We start from the raw sequence: 16,996 nt of genomic DNA, 5'->3' as shown, positions 1-16,996 counted from the left end.
CTAGAGAATAGAAGCTGATGAGAGAAATTAGGACTAGAAAGCTCCAAGCCATGAAACTCTCAGCAGCAATAAGACTATTATAATATTTCTTTAGGAATCAGTACAGTCACGCCAAATGAAGGGCCCAGTTCCATCTTGAGTTGATTCACTGCTACTTCCACTTGGTGTTAAGGAGAGTCAGTAATCCTGGGGAGGATCAGCTGCCTATCTGTTTAGCTTAATGTGACCAAGTCAAATCACCACAGAGAGGAAGAGAGAGATACAAAGACAGACAGACAGAGATAAAGAGAGACAGAGACAGGGAGAGGGAGCGAGAGAGAGAGGGACTTTTTCTGTATATATTTTTTAAAATAGAAAAGTTTGAGTGGAGCACCATTCATTAGTGTTGATCTACATTTTGGGACTAATGAATTCAGTGTACTTTGGGGGCAGCTGTGGAATAGTTTGGGGACCATTTCTGGAAACAGTGGAAGCCCAGGGGTAAAAGTATGATGGGGACAGATGGGAAGTATGGGCTGACTAGAGGATGCAGGTGTAAACGCTTCTGCCCTCTGCTTTCATCCTGTCCATCTAACTCGTGTGCAGATCACCTGTACTTGAATTTATTGTGAAATTAATTCTAAAGGAGAACATTCAGCATTTTCTATAGTGGGGACAATAATAGTAGGAAGTAGTGATGATAAACTTTGAGAAAAAAATACATTTGAATTTAAAAAGTGACTTCCAAAATATTCTACTTGTATTCATGATTAGGCCAGTTATTTATTCTTCATTATCTTAACGGCTGATCTCTGTTCTGAATTTCTAAGCTTTTATAAAAATATTCATGGAGGCTCCATGTTCATCTTTCAAACACTCTTGCACTCACGTGGAGTACAAGGTGAACTCTCTCTTGAAAATACTATTTGTTCTAAAGATTTGATAAAATTTTGTTTCTTTCAGTGCACTGTTTCTGGGCTGAGAATGGTACTCAACTTTCTGTGTCATTAAAATGAGTGTTTATAAATGAAAGTTGGTAAACATAAATGAGACACAGTCTCTGTTTTCAGGAGCTCAAATTTTTTTTAACAAGAGTCTGACATCTTTAAAAATAATTACAATCAGGGCTGGTGTTTCAGTCCATTCGGGTTTCTATAACAAAACACCAGAGGCTGGGCTAATAAAGAACAGAAATGTATTTCTTACAGTTCTGGGGGTTGGAAGTCTGAGATCAGGGTACCAGTCTGGTCAAGTGACTTGACCTCTTCCAGGTGGCACACTTCTCCTTGTACTTCTCCTTGTATCTTCACATGTCAGGAAGGGTGAGGGGGCTCTGCGGGGAGTCTCTTTTATAAAAGCACTAACCCCATTCGTGAAGGCTCCACCCTCATGACCTAATCACCCCAAAGGCCCCACCTCCTCATACCATCACACTGGGCATTTGGATTTCAGCAAATGAATTTTGAGGAGACACCAACATTCAGACCAGAGCAACTGGCTACATAATTTGCAGGACCCAGCACACAATGAAAATGTTGGGCCTCTTGTTCAAAAATTAAGTGTTTCAAGACGGTGACCACATAGCATTAAACCAAGTGGGGGACCATCCTGAATGAGGGACGCTGTATGACTTCACAGGTCATGCCCATGAAGCTGGCCCTAATTACAATATGAGCCAGATACAGAAGTAGAAGATGGCATGGGGCAGGTAGGGGTATAAGTGGACCCTGGATATCTCTATGATCTAATTTCCAGCCATTCCTTCTCTTCATCACTGACTTTCTATACATTTAAGATGCAAAGCATGACAACTTAGGGCTTTTCCTCTTGCTGTTTTCTCTGCCTGGAATGTATTCCACTGAATCTTCATTTGGCTCACCCTCTTGCACCGTAAGTCTCTGCTCAAATATCATTTCTTCAGAAAAACCTTTCCTGACAACACTAAATAACCACTTCCTATCTCTGCCTTCTTACCCTGTTTTGTTTGTCTTAATAACTTTCTCCCTAGCTGACCAGATGTCTCTGTGATTAGTGTTTCTTGATGGACTTCCCCAGACAGAATGGAAACTGTGTGGGCAGGGGTTTTGTTTTGCTCACCACTGTATCCTCAGAACCTAGACCAAGGCTTGACACAAATAAGGAATTCAAGAAATATAAAATTAAGTGAATGAATGAAGACATATTGCTGCAGGATCCAATATTTCTGCCTTGAGGAACAAAGCAGTTTCCAGTTGGTTCTGGTCTTTGATAGAAGAGTTGGTCCTAGATGGCAGGTGATGTATGAAGGGCATCTCACAATTACAAAAGGACAGACAAGATGGATTGTATCATGGTTACAAATGTTCCTGTGCATTCTGCTTTCTCTGGACCAGGGTCTGGCAAATCCTTATTGTATCTTTTGTATGTATTTTGTGAGCACTATTCAGTTCACATACATTACCCAATATGCTGACAAATTCATCTTTATTTGTACCTTGTGGCATGTTTCTGACTGTCTGCTCTATGCACAGACCTGTTTTCTAAGGACTTCTACCCATATTCCCTGCTGAAGGGGTAGGTTCACGTGGCCATGCTTGGCTCTATTATCTTACTATGTTTGTCACAGGTGATTGGAGCAGAAGTAGACACCTGACACAATGCCAACCAAGTAGCTTGCTGGCCGGTGACCAATCAGCTTCTCGCTCAAAAATCTGAACAGAAACACAGAGACTCTAGCCAACTGGTGATGGATATCACCAGTTAGAGAAAGAAGGAAGGCCATGGGGCTGCTGAGAAGTGGAGAGACTTTTTTCTTAGAGTTTCCTAGCTGTATGGACCAGCTGTAGTTTTGGTTCCTCTCTCTCTCTATGAGATCACTTTCCTATCTTTATAATAACCCACTTTGGACACCTGACAACCTCACCCTCTAAAATTGAGCCAGAAATTAACCAGAAAAACACAAATACTGCGAAACGCATTTTTCTGGTTATTCAAAAACTCATTTCAACGATATTTAATGTAATGTCAAGTAATGTATACCTATGCACGATCATAGACATTGTAGGGGATAAAAAAGTAGTAAGTAACAAAATTCATTCTCTTGAGAGAGGATATGAGTTTTCTTGGTAAACAGATGATACATGTGATGAAATATGGTTAAGTTCCCAGGAAGGGGAGAGATTTGTATTGGCAGTGTTGGGTGAAGGCTTGGTGCCTAAGTGGGATTTGAGTCAGTCCTGGAAGGACAGATAAAATGCAGGAGTTTCTTTCAGGTAAGATGAATTGGATGAAGGCATGAAGAAAGTGTTCTCAGGGGAGTGAGACAATTCTATTTAGAGTACAGAGTTCATGTGTGTGAACAAGAGTGCTTAGGTCATTTGGGTAAAATTTCATCTGGAATGATATTTTGGCTGAGGAATTTGGGCTTTAGTAAGAGACAGTACAGAGAGACTGAAGCGTTTTGAGGAAAGTAGTCACATTGAAAACTGTTGCATTGACAGGATTAACCTGGTGTATCAATAGATCAGATGTAACAAATGCTTCTAGTGTCCTGTGGCGTGTGCAGACCATTGGTCCACCTCTGATTTCAGCAACAGCTGAGACGGACAGCTCTCTCCTAAAGGGCAACCTTCAATATCTCTGGGCTCCTTCAGGGCTTTCTCTTAAACCAGGAGGTCCATGATACCTCACAAAGCAGCCCAGAATTGTGGGGAAATTATAACTTCTGAGAATCACTTAAACTACTGGAGGTTGGGAATCAGGTGATAAATGTCCCAGTCTCCTGTTCTTCAGAGGGATTAGTCCTGAACATTCTGAAAGGTTCTTCAGAGTGTTTCCAGTAGGATGGAGTGCCAGCAGCCCACACCACATCCACATCCAATGTTCCTGCACTGACACTTCCTCCTTTCCTGTCTCGTTCTCCCACACCCTCACTCCTTCTTCCTAAGATCACCTCCAAGTAAACTACCTGCACCCACATACTCATCTCAGGCTCTGCTTTTGGGAGAACCAAACTAAGATGGAGGAAGAAAATACTGGAGGCTTTATATTAAAAAGCTACAAAATTGCTCAGCTATTACCTCCCGATTTTCAGAGTCCTTCCATCGCCATCCTTTCCTCCCAGACAGCAGATCAGACAATAATAACAATAGTGATGTCTGTTGAGCCTCCACGATTTTACAGGCACAGTTTAAGCACTTTAAATGAATCAGTTCATTTATTTGTCACGCCCGTCTTAGAAAATAGATACGATTGTCAATTCCATTTCGCAGATCGGGAGATTGAAGTAAAGGGAGATTAAGCAAATAGACTATAGAGTCACAACTTGTCATTGGTGGAGTCTGGATCTGAACCCCACCCAGTCTGATTCCATCCACAGCAGCCACATCTCCTCACTAGGTGCTCCCATCCTGGGATGACTTCAAGTGCTAAATTAATTCTTTCAGGAGCCATGGGGGCAGGGGGTTGGGAGAGGAAGATGGGATCAGACCCATGGAATTTCATATTCTTGCTGGGAACTTATCTCCAAATATGAGAAGGAGAACAAAGGAAAAAAGTTGACCCCCAGGTCAGAGAGGTCAACCTTGAAAGCTGACACTGACCTCTGGTCTGTGGTCCAGGGCATCTTGATTGGGACACACAGGTGTGAAGGCAGCCTGCTCCCAGCCAGGGAACAATTCGGGTCACTCCGGAGAGAGGCAGGAGCAGTTACAACACACTGGGATAAAAATCCACACTCACTTTCACAGCTCCATTCAGCAGAGATTTCATATGTCTTAAGATACTGCTGCCAGGTGTCTAAACACCTGCCTCTATCTGAGTTCCTTCCTCCTGTCACCTGGGCTTCCTGGGAATGCCAAAGGACAGTCTCATCTGGTGACATCCCCTTCCCAGCCTGGCTTAGAGAAGGGCTCTGCTTTGACCTCACATCCTAGTAGGATCAACTGTACAATTTTTAAGGGCTCTACTAATCAGCTTGGGATGCCATAATCAAGTACCATAGACTGGGTGGCTTAAACAACAGAAATTTATTTTGAACAGTTCTGGAGGCTAGAAGTCAAAGCTCAAGGAGTTGGCTGATTCGGTTACCGGTGAGGGCTCTCTTCCTGGTTTGCAGACAGGGGCTTCTTGCTATGTCCTCACATGGCAGAGAGATAGAGAAAGAGAGCTAGAGAGAGACAGAGACAGAGAGATAGACAGGGAGAGAGAGAGAGCTCTCTAATGTTTCTTTTTATAAAGACACTAATCCTATTGGAGCAGGGCCCCAGTCTTATGACCTCACTTAACCGTAATTACTTCTTTACTCCAAATACATCCATACTGGGGGTTAGGGCTTTCATATATGAATCTTAAGGGAACACATACATCCAGTCTATAACTGGGGCCATGTGAAAAATAAAAATGCGGGGCTGCTTATTCAAAAATTATTAAGCATTTCAAGACAGGGACTGAAGACCATTAAAGCAAGCACAAGGCTCTTGGGCTGGCAGGGTCCAGTCAGCCCCTTGGTTGGCACACTTGCTTTCTGGTTCCCTGTTCTGATAAAAAGGGATTTGGGCTCTCCTGGGATGAAATCTTTGTTCTATGTCTTACTGGCTGTGTGAGCCTGGATGTGTTTCTTCACCTTTCTGAGCTTCAGTTGTTGATTATAATAGTCAAAACAAGGGTATGGCCAGAGCTAAATTAAATGAAATGACATGTAAAGCACCCACCCAGTGCCTGCATTTGAAGTCAGCACATGCTCACTCCCAGGCTGTTGGGATCCCTCCTCCTGGGTTACTCTACCTGCTAAGTAACCCACAGCATCCTTGTACTTCTAATACACAGCTTGACATACATCCCTGGCAACAGGTCTGTGGTATGCAGTAGTGGCTCAACTTGGGGTGTGTTGGGAGAATAATCCATTAAAGAGGGGAAAAATCAATAGCACAATTAGGAACCATTTCATCCTATAATGACTCCAGCTGCTGCAAAGGCCACTGCTACCGAGTGTTGCCTCTAATGGGGTATGATGTCTGCCGCTACAATCAGCCTCTTCATCTTCCCAGGATGCGACGTCCTCTTAGGACACCAAGGATATCGAAAATGCAGCAGATGCAAGGCATAAATATCCTGTCTTAATCAACAATGCAACATAATTTATTAAGACACTAAAAACATCCTTCCCCAATCAGCTAAACACAATTGACGTACTTTCACTTCCGTGCATATCTTGCATTTGGTTGTCTTCTTATCCTCTTCTCCTTTCTCATAGAAAGAATTGAAAGAACCCAGGACAGCTGTTTTTGTTATGCCAAGGAAGCCAGAAAAACTGCATGAAAATTTCCTGGGAAATTTTGCTTTGGGAGGGACTAACATGCAATGTCCAGCATTTTCATGCCTAGAAAAAAGGTCAGTTTACCACCTTCGCTTCTTGATAATCATTGTCCTGCATGATCATTCACTGATGGATTCATTCTAGAAACATGCATTCGAGTGTGTGAGTGGGAGCTGTGAAGTTCATTAAAAACAAAGATTATTGACATTTCCCCAGATGGAAGGCCAATCTCAAGTTCGACCATAAGCACCTCTTTTAAAAGTCATTTGAAACTTAAGAAGTTATTTTGCTGTGTTTGGAGGTAAAATAATTAAAACTAAAAAATAATTTAAGCTTTCAGCAGTAGAAATGTTCTCTATTAATTTTAGTGTAATTAAAATGTGTATTTTATTGTTAAGAAAGAAAAAAAATACACAACAGGATAAAGTGGAGATGGAAAAGCGATTTGAGAATCCTGGTTTGATTAATTAACTGTCCCTGAGGCCTCGCTGCCATGTCTGGGAAAGCCCCCCACCCAGGTCTGGTTTGGGGTTGAGGGTTCAATTCACCCTTTAACCTTTCTTCTTGTTTCCCTAAGTCACTCAGATACCCAGGGACAAGCAATCACTTTTTAAGTGGTTCCTGGAGGCTTACCACCCAGCCCCTGCCCCAACACAAGCATGCTTCCCTCTTCCTCTCCATCTCACATCCTCAGGGGAAAAAGCACTTAAAAGTCAGTCTATCAGGGGTTCAATCCACATGCCCCTTTCTCATTTTCTAATGCTCAAGAGGAACAAGAAACACTTGCATGAAATATGATGTTGGTGCTCCCTGCTTGCCGCCTCACTTCTTTTTGCCTTTGAGGCTCTTGGATAGTGGAGCATCTGCTCCCCCAGCTATCCAATGAGAACCACAGGTGGCCACCTGCCCACTGTGGCCCCAACCATTTCCTTTTTCCTGACCTTCACAGAGGAATCCAAGCAGCAGGGTGCATTTTAAAAGGAGGGGATACCCTGCCATTTATCACCATGGCAACAGCAGGGCATCAGCCATCGGCCGTGGTATCCAGTAAGAGGCATTTCTAACTGGGGTTTTGAGTTGTTTTTCCAATGGTTGGTCATCTGCTGGCTTTGGCTGTGTGTTGAGAAGGGTCCATCACGGCCAGGAAGCCTGGATCAGTAAATAAATAAGGGTAATTAAATTTAATGCTTGATAAATGACACACGCTCATGACTGAGGTCAGGAAAGCATATCAGTTCTCACATCAGAATTACGTTATTGCAAGTGGTATGGTTTGGGTTCCCCCCCTCACAGTTTTCACGCATTAACTATCACTAGAAACAGGTTACAGGATGCAGTGATTATCCATTACTGTGCAGGTCCTTGATTGCATTCAGTCTAATAACTTTGCTTGCATTTTTACAGCTGCATATTCAACTTGTTGCTTTGGATTAAGCTTTCTTTCCTGAAGAGATCTTGAAAGAAGAGGAACACGTGTCTATTGTTCAGTGTCAGGGAGTGGTCACAAAATGTGACCATCTTCCAGGCCACTTGCCAGTTTATTTTCACATCAAAGATGATCACGATGCTTAAATACAAATTGCCTCTCATTTCAGGATTTTAAAATATCTCAAATTTCAAAATCAGTGTAATTTTTACATATATTGCAAGCGATTCTGGCAACAACTTTCTTTCAGGTCTTTGTATTTTTAGATTCAAGTTCTAATAATCAATTTGATTTGATAACCAGTATTAAAAAATGTTTTATAAAGGCATCACCTTTCTGACCTCCCTCCCCATTCCCCTCTTACCCTGCCTTCGTGAAATCAATGAAGGCTCAAAGAATTCTCCACTTCTGGACATTCCTCTGGCTTCGAATGCGTCCGGTGTGATTAAGTCCAGTTCTCCCACCATCATGGTACTTGGGATGCTTTCCATCAAAAGCATTGCTGTGTTTTTGACAGCACCACCCAGGACAACCAGTAACCCTTTCTTTCAATAAATTCCAGAATCCTGGCTTGGACACAAAACATCCTAACTTTCTAAACTGAAGGTTTAAAAGTGCACTGAAGTGCTTCTTTACATGATTTTTGCCTGGACATCCCTCGGCTTGGGTTAGTCATCCTAAATTTGTTTTGCCCTCAATCCAAATGAAGAACAGTTGACCTTGAAGACTTAAGAAGGTGCTTTTTTTGTGAGAAAGGTGAGTTGTTTAGAAGGGTGTTTTACATTTATTTTTAGGCAGTGGTCGAAAAGCCAAGGGAAAAGGATAGAGATTTGAGTAGTTAATAACATTTGTTTCTGGATGCCAAATATATATCTGTTCAAAGTATGAAACAGAAAATTAAAAAAAAAAAAACACAGGGAAAAAAGTAAAAATTTCAAGCCATGTAATGCCCCTGTGAACACTTTTGTTTTCTTGCTTTTATGTTCACATAGACTCATACCTGTGCAAATTCTAGTTACATGTGTACGTTCTTAAAAAAGAAGAGGAGTCTATTATACAAATGCTTTTGCCCCTGTGCTTTGTATTTTGCAATACATTGTGAACATTTTCTCTTGAAGTAAGCGTAACAGCTGCCTCATGTCTCTTTTTATGGATGTGTCATCCTTTACTCCACCCGTGTCCTCCTGTTGGAAATTAAACTATTTTCCTTCCTTAGGCATTATACACATTTCTATCTCATGATAATCTTCGCATTACATGTCAATGATTTCTTTAAGGTAAATTCCCGGAAATAGAACTGCAGGGTCAAATGTTATGCACATTCTTTCAAGCTGTTAATACCTATATCTTAGTTGCCCAGAGAAAATGGTACCATTTCACTCACATAAACAAGTAGAGTACCTATTTCTAAACGTTTATGATAAACATTAATAGTACAACGTAAAATGTGCCAAGCACTCCGTTAAGGGTTTTAAGTCCATTTTTACATTTTCCCCCACTTGGTTCTCATTCCATCCTCTAAGGTAGTACAGCTGTCATTTTTTTCTTTCCGACGTGTAAGATGAAGCTCAGAGGGCTTGAGTTAATTTGACCAGAATCCCATGACTTTGGCTTTGAGTCCAAAGCCTGACTCTCAGCCATCGCATAGACTGACATATGGCGCATCAACGTTTACTGAGCACCTACAAAGTGCAAGGCATTGTGCTGTGAGGGCACCTATAAAAGTGAATCAAAAATGATCTCTAATCCAGTGGGGGAAGAAAAGACATACATCTGTGAGTATAATATAAAATAGAGTTGGGCCAAGATATGTAATAATGACAACATGAAAATGATATGGGATGCAAAGGAAAGAGCGCTTACAACCAGCTAGAGGAATAGGAGATGCTTGAAGGGAAAGGAATTATTTGAGCTGAAGTTTAAAGACACAAAGGATTATCCATGTGGAGATAGAGTCAGAATTCCAGCAGAAGGACTATTTTTTTTCTTTAAAGTTTAATTTTTATTTATTTATTTATTTATTTATGGCTGTGTTGGGTCTTCGTTTCTGTGCGAGAGCTTTCTCTAGTTGTGGCAAGTGGGAGCCACTCTTCATCGTGGTGCGTGGGCCTCTCATTATCGTGGCCTCTCTTGTTGCGGAGCACAGGCTCCAGACACGCAGGCTCAGTAATTGTGGCTCACGGGCCTAGTTGCTCCGCGGCATGTGGGATCTTCCCAGACCAGGGCTTGAACCCGTGTCCCCTGCATTGGCAGGCAGATTCTCAACTACTGCACCACCAGCGAAGCCCAAAGAAGGACTATTTTAAAGTCATGGTGATGGGGGAACGCAAGGTGGCCCATGAGAAAGAGTTTGACGGTCGTGAAGGGGAGGATGGGAATTAGACGGAAAGATGTAGCTGGAAGGCAAATTATGGAGGTCTTTGCTAGATTAAGGAGGTTGGATTTGATCCTATAAACAATGGGAGTGTTGTTGGACATTTTTAATAAAGAGATATGATTCATATGCCAAAGATTAGTTTGAGAGTCATTTGAAACTTAATTAGAGCAGAAGAAACTAGAGATGGGAACAGTTAGGTAAGTGTCAATAAGAGGATACATAATGTTTAGGTAGAATCAAGATTTGACATTTGATTGGATAGAAGGACTGAAAGGGGAGGAATGAAAGGTTTCTCCAGGTTTTGGTCTTGGGTTAAATGGAGGCCAGGATGCCATTATCGAAAGTAGGATGGACATTTAGAACAGAAGCTGGTAACGAGAAGATAGAATCAAGTTTGAAACTGATAGAGCCTGAAGTGCTAGTGAATGCTGGAGATCTGCCCTTGACCTTGAGAGAGAGTTCAAGACTCTGGAAGTAAACGTGAGCACTATCCATAGGGAGACAGTAGCTGAAGTCAAGAACTTGTGCATTACTTATGAGGGAAAAAGAAAAGAGAGGGAGTCAGATAAGGCCCTTGAACGCTTTGAAAATGGAATCAAGAAGATAAATGAGCCAAAGAAAGTTAAGAGTAATGGTCAGAGAGATAGGAGAACAGGCTAGAGTGTTCTGAGCTTAGGAGACCAAAGAAGAAGAAATTTTCTGAGCAGGAGTTGATGAATAGTAGGAAGACAATGGCTTTGCAATGTGGATGAGAAAATGTCCCAGAGGGGTCCCAGGCAAATGAAGACTGAAAATGGGCCTTGGGACTTGGCAAGAGTCATGTTTCGGATGGGCCTTTAGAAAATCCCCTTGATAGAATGCTAGGGAAGGGGGCCAACACTGGAAGGGATTTGGACCTTGTTGGAAAATGTGGAAGCAATAAGAAAAGAAGAAGATAACGTGAGGGTATGGATATATATATACACACACACAAATAATACATCTAAAATATGTATATAATGTACTTCACATTTTTTTACATTTACAAAATCACAAGTTGAAGATAAGGAGCCAGTAGAAGCTTCAGACATACAATGGAGATACAGGGCAAGAGAGAGTGATTGCTGGGAAAAGGCCCAAAGGAGATGGGAGAGGTAGAATCAAGGGTCCAGAGGAAAGGGTTATCTGCTAAAATGATATGTCTTCTGGAGGAAGAGAAGGGAGGGAAGGGTGATTAAGATCAGTTTAGAGGGGTAGGGAAAAGCAAGGGAGGGAATTGCCCTTGATACCATGTAGTTTTTGGTAAAGAGGGAGATGAAATCATCTGAAGAGCATGGGGGCCAAGGAGAGGGTGGATGGGGGCCTGAGGGCGGTGATGTGGAGCAGCTGTCAGAATGAATGCATCGCACTCTGCCTTTTGTTTATTCCTGACAAAACCAGCCATGGGAAACACCCTTCCCCTAAGAATCCTAGCTTGCCTTTTTTCTATAAAGAACTTTCTGTTGCAGAGGGTTCAAGAAGGCAGAGGAGAAAGGGCAGAGCAAAGGATGGGACACAGGTGTTTTCACACAATTTAACAAATTGTGTTTACAGTGGATTGAGGGTCCTCCTCACCTCAATTCCTTTGCAATAAGAAAGTAATAAAGTATCCACTTTGCTTTGTAAAATGATATGTGATGAAGATATGTGTATTTTATATTCCAAGTCTATTACGTAGGGTAGATTTGCATATGGACCGAAACTGGAAGAAAACATACACAATTAACAGTAATTATATGGGAATAATAATTAGTAAATAATTTCTGCATTTACAAAGCATATGTAATGTTACTGGCTCTATAGTTTTTTAAACATAGAGAATGCTTTAAAAATTGCTCTTTTAATTATAACATTTACTGTCTCTTTCTGCACATTTGAATTTTAATTTTGACATATGCATGCAGATACTTGTGAATCTCATGGTACCAGAGTGACCCACTTGTAAATCTCATGGTACCAGAGTGACCCTTTTCTATATGAACTGAGCTAATTCTGCAGAAGCTTTTGACTCAGCTACTCACAACCTATTCCAGGAAATGCATTATGAAAGAGCCAGCAGATAACAAATCTCCAACTTAGGAAGAATTGCTTCTGGAAACTGCAGAGCATGAGATAAGGTTTAGTCCATGGGAGCTGACTTTATCCAACCCCACACTCGAGTGATGTAGTGGGCTCTGAGTAAGCTGTGTACACAGAACTGATAAACTCTGCACTAAATTAATTAAGAATTCTATTGCTTTAATAGCTTGTCTTCAAAGACCAGCGACTAATACCAGGATTTATTATGCGAACAACAAAACATTGGCTATGTAAATTTTATAATGGGAGCTCTAGAGCTGTATTCAATTATCTCCAGTTTTGTTAATATTTCTGGCATCCAAGCTACACTATATAGAATTATTGGATCGTAGAGATCCAAGGATTCTTTCACAAGTAGAATAGTAAATCTTGCCACTGAGCTTAGAATTTGTAATGTGTTTTAACAAAAATTGTGACGTTTGAGTCTTACAACATCCCTGAAACTACATATGACTCGTCCCGATTTACAGATGCTGGTTCATTAAGATTCTGCTTCCTGTCCAAGGACACTCAGGTCAACACTTTAAAGTCCAATTCTTCTGCTGCTATGTCCCAAACTCACTGAGAGCTTGTTTGATTTTTTCCCATTTTCTTTTCTTTATTTCTCTCTTGTTCTTTCTCTTCCTTCCTTCCTTTCTTTCTTTCCTTCTTTCTTTCTTTCCTTCTTTCTTTCTTTTTCTTTCTTTCTCCCTTTCTTTCTCTCTCTTTCTTTTTTCTTTCTTTCTCTCTCTTTCTTTCTTTTTTCTTTCTTTTCTTTCTTTCTTTCTTTCTTTCTTTCTTTCTTTCTTTCTTTCTTTCTTTCTTTCTTTCTTTCTTTCTTTTTCTTTCTTTCCCCTTCTTTCCTTCCTTCCTCCCTCCCTCCCTCCCTTCCTTCCTTCCTTCTTTCTTTTCTTTCTTTCTGAAAGGAAACTGAGACTCAGAGAAGCTAAGTGACTGTACTGTCAGTTACTGGTGAAACCAGAACTAAATCTGGACCCATCACCCTGGCCAGGGCCGTCCCCCATGTCCCTTGGAGTAGAGAACAGGTTTAAAGTTGGACATTTTAAGAACCAGTCCTTGACGGTTTATCTGTCCTTCTGTGCAAATGGGAAAATACGTACATATACAGGAAGGCTAGGGTAGGGCAGGTGTGTAAGCACTGGAGGACAGGAACAACTGTCCTGCCACCACCAACCTTGTCTTAGCTCTACCTGTCAGCTCTGCTTCCTGCACTGGGTCTTGGGGGCCCTGCTGCTATTGTAAGTTATGCTCTTCCTCCTGACTATAGTCGACTTTTCTAGTAGAAGGCTGGATAATACATGTTTCATTCTGTTCTCACCACATATTCTCCCATGGGTGAGGAGTCCTCTGCTCTAGGAATGGAATGGTATCCTCAAGCGGGAGGTTCTCTGGCTTAGATGCTGGACTAGTGTGTATTTTTGCTATACTTTTCTGAATCACTCTTTAGTACTCCCAGTTGGAGCCTGGTTTTTGCAATTAGAAAATGATACTGCAATGAAGATACTTTTCTTAGTCTTCTAGTGCTTATGTACTGGCACTTTTCCATGTTATGGGCCTACAAGTGAAGCAACTCTGTTGAATAGTATTGACATCTGCAAGTTAATAAGATAATTCACAAATGGTTCTCTAAACCTTGGTTACAGCAATTTAACTAGAACTGCCCAATATGTCTGGTTTTCCACCATTGTTGTCAACATTACTGTCCTCATGAATACTTATTCACTGCTTCCTCTGACAGGCACTATTCTAAGCATGTTAAATGTGTTAACTCACTCAATTCTCACAACAGTCCTAGGCAAAAACCCATTTTGCAGACGAGGAGATTGAGGCACACAAAGTTTAGATTGTTTGCCCAAGGCCACACAATTTATGAATCGAGTTGGAATTAGATGCCTAGTAGTCTGGCCCCTAAGCCTGCCCTCCTAACCATTATTATAGGTTATTTCTATCAACATCTAGTACTAAAAGCTCTTTAAAATTTTGACAAAAAGATGGGTGTAAAATGTTCTTTCATTGTTGTTTTAATTTGTATGTGTCTAATTTCTGGTATATATAAATGAAGATGAGCATCTTTTTGTATGTTTATTGTCTACCGAGGTTTCTTCGTCCACACATTGCTTATTCATAATCTTTGCCAATTTTCCTAGTGGGTTGTCTTTTTCTGTTTGATTTTGGGTAGTGTGTCAGTTAGGTATTGCCACATAATGAATCACCCCAAACTTGGTAGCTTAAAACAGCACCAGTAACTTTATTATCATGTCTCATTGTTCTGAGTGTTGACTGGGCTCAATCAGGTAATGCTCACCTGGGGCCTCTCATGCAGTTGCTGTTAGACAGTGCTTGGGGTAGAATCAACTGAATGCTCATTCATTCACTCATACAGGGGGTCTACTGCTGGTTGTTGATTGGGATCTCAGCTGGGGAGGTCAGTGGGACATCCACCCACAGGCTTCCATGTGGTCTGGACTTACTTGAAGCACAGTGGTAGGGTTCCAAGAACAAGCCTCACAAGAGGTCAAAGCAGAAGGGCGTGGTGTTTTTTATGACCTTGTCTCAGAACTGACGTAGCTTCACTTTCAGCCTACTCTATTGGTCAAGGCAGACACTAAGCTTCACCCAGCTTCAAAGGGAGGGGTCGCAAGCTCTGCAACTCTATGGGAAAAGAGTCAGCATCACTGTAAATAGAATGTTTGAGATGGGATATATCAGGGCAGCCGTCTTTGGAAAACTCCTTCATCCACAGAGAGTAATAATAATTCTACCAAGCCTTTGCTTGTTGTTTTCAAGTTTTTCATAGTTTCTTTTAATACAGTTTTAATTATAATAGAGTCAGTTTTATCACTCTTTTCCCTTTTGGTTTGTACTTTTTTTGTTGCTTTTCTAGGACTTCATTATTCTACCCCATTAAGACTTATACTTAAGACTTTAGGTTATAGGAGACATATTTCTCTACATTGTATAAGATAGGGTCTAATTTTTTTTCTTTCCATATGGACAGTTTTTGAAACTTGTGGTATTTACTGTACTTTTTCTTTCTTTTAAAAAAACATTTATTTTCCTTACTTCTTTTTGATTGACTTTAAAAAAATTTCCTGACCTCCCCCGCCACCGCCCCTCCACCCCACTCGCTGCCATTTGCTCCATTTCCTGATTTGGAAAGTATGTGTTTTATTTTTATTTTTAGTGGTCACACTTATAATTTTAACAAGTAAACTTAACAAAGTCTAAGTTTTATCTGCATCTCTACCCTTATCTCCCCAAATATAAGGACTTCTTCAGAAGGTTTTAACTGCAATAACCCCCAATAGTCTATGCTGCTGTGGTATAATTTTTTTTTTCTTGCTTTTATATAAATAAGAACTAGTCACTGTTGTTGTTGTATCTATAGCCCATGTTTATTAGAGATATCTGTATGCTTGCACGTGTCTTTGTTCACTATTTTTTTTTATCTCACCACATCCTTCTGGATTCAATTTCCTTCTTCATGAAGAGCATGTTTTAATAGTTCTTTCAGTGATGCTCTAGGTGTATAAACTCTCTCAATATTCTTGTCCGAAAATAGCTCTGTCATTTGAAGACATCATTCCATTCTCTTTTTTTAAATTGAAGCATAGTTGATGTACAATTTTCTGTTAGTTTACAGTGTACAATGTTCCATTCTCTTCTTGCCTATATTGTTGCTGATCAGGGTTCTTCATAATCTAACTGCTGTTAGTTTGTAGGTATTTTACTTGTTTGTTTTTTGTTTAAACATATTCTCTTTGTACTTGATGTTCTCCAGTTCCACTCTGTTTAGTCTAGATGTAGATATCCTTTTCATTTGACTTGGAGTCATTTAATCTAACAACTCATCTGTCATCAATTCTGAAAAGTTATACACCATTTCTCTTCAAATATTACTTCTTCCTCATTCCATTCCCTCCTTCTTCAATTCCTATTAGATTCATTCTAGCTATTCTCATTCTATCTATCACATCTCTTAACTTACCGATTTTCCATGTCTTTATCTTTCTGTGATTCATTCTGTATAATTTCCTCCACATTGACTTTCAGCTCATTAGTTCTTTCTTCAGCTTTGTCTAATTTGTTGATTAACCCCTTCATTGAGCTTTAATTTTTATGTCTTATTTTATCATTTTTAGAAGATTTATTTGATTATTATTAAAATTTACCTTTTTTGACCTATGAAATCTTTTACTTGAGTTTTATTCTTTCATATTTTTATTTTAGAATCTTGAATTTACACTTCTTTTCAGATTTTTATTTCTGATGTCTTTAAGTGTCCATTATTTCTGTTGAGTCTTCTATGTTGTTTAGAATGGAAAATTCATTGGTGTGTTTTAAAATTCCTTACTGTGCACTCATTTTCAGTGAAAATAATGTCCTTTTTGGCCTAGGTTAAGGAAGGTTAATTTTCCATTTGTTTATGTTGGGTACCTCAGCATCTCACCAGGCTGGGGAAAACTTTATGTTAAATTCTCATTCAGCAGATTTGTAAAGCACAGAGGTGGTGGAATGCAGTCTCTCAACCTATATATCATGCTGTAGGGTTTCAATTTTTCATGGGGATCTTTTTTCCCCCACAAAGATCTCTGAGTATAGATAATCTTCCTTACAATCTTGACTAACCAGGTATGGGAGAATTGGGGTGGAGTCATTTGAGAATTCTGACTTTATGCAAAATGTCTCAGTGTCAATATCCCACCTTGGGTGGGCCAAAAACCTAGTTCCTAAGCTCTGAGAGGCACAATCCCCAAGTCATTAGTATCTCCCTCCTCCTTTCCTCTCATTCTGTTGCCAGGCCAGATACAGTTTCAGTTCC

The sequence above is a fragment of the Balaenoptera ricei genome, chromosome 4 (genome assembly GCF_028023285.1).
Source record: "Balaenoptera ricei isolate mBalRic1 chromosome 4, mBalRic1.hap2, whole genome shotgun sequence".
Lineage (NCBI taxonomy): Eukaryota > Metazoa > Chordata > Mammalia > Artiodactyla > Balaenopteridae > Balaenoptera > Balaenoptera ricei.
Note: the sequence above shows the minus strand (reverse complement) of the source record.